We start from the raw sequence: 4,045 nt of genomic DNA on the forward strand, positions 1-4,045 counted from the left end.
TACCCATTGTCTTACCTCAAACTCATCTATCACTTTTGTGCAAATATGCTTTCTACTTCATTCTATTCATAGCTCTATTGAGATGATATTTCACCATTGCTAAGTCTCTTCTCTTGCTAAAAGAGTTCTATCGATGGCTTCCCTACCACATCTCTAAGCAAATATGGAATATGCATAGGAGGAACCTGTCCATACAAAAGTTCATAAGGAGTAGTTTTTATAGAAGTGTGATACGATGTGTCATACCACCACTCTGCTAAAGAAAGCCATTTGTGCCACTCCTTATGTCTTTCTGACACATACACTGCAGATGATTTTCAAACAACGATTAAGCCCCTCTGACTGCCCATTCGTTTGTAGGTGATATGAGGAGATAAGCTTTTGTTCCACTCTAAAACCTTCTAAAATTCCCTCTAAAATTACTTCTAAAGAGGGATCTCTATCACTAATAATCTCGACCGGTGACCTATGCATTTGTACACATGGTCCATAAATTACTGTGCCAAGGTAGATGCCATAAAAGGATGAGATAAATATAAAAAGTGTGCATATTTATTAAAACGATCGATGATCACCTAAATAGTCTCTTTCCCATTTGATTTGGGCAACCCTTCTATAAAATCCTAGCCATACTCTCCCAAACTCGACTTGGAATAGGTAGAGGCTGTAGCACCCTGGATAAGCCACTGATTTTAGACTTACATCTTGCACAAGTATCATAGTGCTTTACAAACGTCTTGATGTCATCAAATAATTTTTTGCCACCAAAACAACTTTTAACTCTTTGAAGTAGCTTGTAACCTGAATGTCCTCCTTGTGGACTTGCATGAAGCTATTTTAATATTTTCTCTACCTTATACTAGGAATATTTCCCACCACTAATTTGCCATTCCTTCTTAAATGTTGACCATCCCAAGAATAGTTGCCTTTTACACAACCTCCCTTCTATTGCAAATGAGCTTTTTTAAGCTCGCAAATCAACATCCTCATCCCAGCTCTTTTGGATTTCCAAAAAAGGAAATCTGAACAAGTCTGTAAAGATACTTGGAAAAACTTACTTTTTGCATCCTTGAAAGAGCATTAACTACATTATTGTCGTTGCCCTTTCTATAATCTATTTCATAATCGTACCCCATAAGTTTGGTCACCTAATACATTTGAAATCCAATTTTAAGTTTCCTTCCCTGTTCTACATCTATATGGTATCAATAGAGAGAATAGAGAGAAGAGAAAACTCGAGGAGAAGCAAGATAATAATAATTTTTATTTAATCAAGTGGGCATATGAATCAAATGAGTTGAAGTGTTATTTATAACCATCAACCCAACCCTAGAAATATATGCATACAAATCCTAGAAATTCTAAAATTAAATAAAAGATAATAATAAATGTTGAAAGATAACAATAATTTAAATTAAAACAAAATATGTGTAATTAATATGAGAGCAAAATATCTTCACTCAAATCTGCAATAATTATTTCCTATTCTACTTCTTCCCATAACATAAAGTATCTGGAACCTAACTTCTACTCTGAACCTATCAAATAAATAGATCCAAAAGAATAAATAATTCTTTCAGATCTATTTATTTTATTTGATAGGAGAGTTGTACATATTAAATAACACTTTATTGTTTTTGAAAACAAATTCAAAAAATTTAAATATATACCAACTATGTAATTATCATTTGTTGCCTCCCTTTTGCAAGTTTTGGAATATTAACAAAATTAAACCCAAAATAATAGATGGAACCTGTCTCAAATGCAATTTCACATTGGTAGAGAACATGAAAATTAATCTTGTAAGGATAATCTGTTGTCTTACATGATCAAGAATACCAAGAGCCCCCAAATTTAAAAATTTCATATATTTTAAAGGAATGTAACTTATCTCCAAAATGTCTCGTAAAAGACTTTCAAATGACTGCAGAGATTCGATCACCTTATAGCAATGTTGTCCCATAGATAAAATAAGTATCATATATTGGATGTAATTGATGGGATTCAAATTATAAAAAAGAAATACAAAAGCCATAAACACTTATCATCCATCATCCTCAGAAACTAATTCAACACCATTCGATTCTTTAGATGTATTTCTACCTGTTAATCTCCAAACATGAATCACCCTAATTAAGAGGCGATTTGATTAAAATATCAAATAATAGATATTAAATATTTATTTTTTTGAGTGTAGATATTCAAGGAATTTGAATTTTACCAAACTTAATATATGAATTTTACATAACGAGATCCTGATTTTAATATATGAAATTAATAGTTTAAACAACTGGTTGCAGAATCTAAATTATATAAATATGGAAAAAATTAATATATGAATTTAACATAATAAGACCCCAAATATTTAAATATTAATATCTATACTTTATCATAAATATATTTTTTTTCAAATTCATGAGGATAGATTTAAATAGTAAAACACATATTTTTTTTAAATATTTAAACAGATGTATATTATTTTTAATTCAGATCCCAATATACAGCTGTATATATATACTTGAAAATTAGAACCCAAATTTCATATATTTAGATTGGATAGAGTTTTTAAATAGATAAATAATTAGCAATTTAAAGGAAATTTAAAGAATACTAAGTAAAAGAAGTAGTTTTTTATTAATCTGATTGATATTTTTTATTTTTTTGGCATGAAATTGCTAGATTGATTTTTAATTCCAATATCAAATCTGAAGAATTCCTTACCCGATCATGTATAAAAAAAATATTGATATTTAATAGTAATAGATAGATATAATTTGCTAAGTTATATATAAAAAAATATTAAACCTAGTCTTTTGCCCACTATAAGGTTGGATAGAGTTATTAAATCGTCAGATATTAATTTAAATTTAAACATGATCAGATTTAAATTTTAAATAAAAAAAACTAAATTTTATATACATCTAAAAATTAAAAATTTATCTCACATCTAACTTTCATTTAAATAATATATTTTATTTTTTTAAAAAATAATAAAACATTTCAAACCTCAAAGCATATAATCGCACGAATGATATTTGAAAGTATAGAATTATAGTAAATTTAAAAATCAACCTGCGGCCTTCTCTCTCTCCTAGCTTAAAACCTTACTTTTGATATATAATGATGGGCTAAGGCGAGTCAATCGTTTGGTTCAGACCTACTACAGTGTCTCGAAGAACTCTGAATCAATCATGTTGGAGAAACAGCTGATTGTCGCAGCCGAAAGCACTGCTGCGATGGGCCGTTTTGCAAACCATTCTTTCGGATTATCTCTCCGTAATTACTATCACTTACACGGAATTGGCGAAACAGCGTGCCCCTTTGCCTTTTCCTTTTCAAATTCTAAGAACTTGAAGATGTAATGCTAATCTTGTAATCTAAGTTGTTTCTCGTTGGTTTACATGTTGTGTTTGTTGTCTTCATGTCTAAGTTGACTGTGGATACTCTTTTACGAAGCAAATGGCTGTAATGCAATCAGATGGTACATTCAGAAACTGATCTCAAAAGTGACACTGATAATTTATTTTCCGTTATTAACTATTTCTCAAGGATCTGATTGAATAGATATAGTTAAACCATCACTTTGTGGACTTGGGATTTGGTCATTTTAATCAAGTTGCAAAAGTTTTGTCATCACAATTGTAAAAATTCTGTTGAAGTTGGATGAAATCATGGTTGAATACTGTGAATGCTTGATGCATTTTCTTGGCTCCTCAATCAAACCTTGGGGAGATTGCCCCAAAGATCTAGCTGCTGTTCAGGGGAGAGAATCAATAGCTACCTGCTTTGAATTTCTCATAGTATTTGGATGTTGGGTGAGTCCTGACAGCTTACCGTCATTTTAAAGGCAGAATCATTCATTGCCAATATATTTCTGGTTACATGGGCATGGGAGGTGAATTCAAATGCATAATCCCCACCACCAAAAAAAAAAAAAACAAAGAAAAAGAAAAAGAAAAAGAAAAGAAAAGAACAAAAGTTAAAAATGGCAAGACCCCTGTGAACTGTTCAAGCACACTGTTGGCCTTTTCTTTTGGACCACGTA

Source organism: Prosopis cineraria, unplaced genomic scaffold (genome assembly GCF_029017545.1).
Source record: "Prosopis cineraria cultivar Desert tree isolate PC_DT_omini unplaced genomic scaffold, ASM2901754v1 PC10, whole genome shotgun sequence".
NCBI classification, from domain to species: Eukaryota; Viridiplantae; Streptophyta; class Magnoliopsida; order Fabales; family Fabaceae; genus Prosopis; species Prosopis cineraria.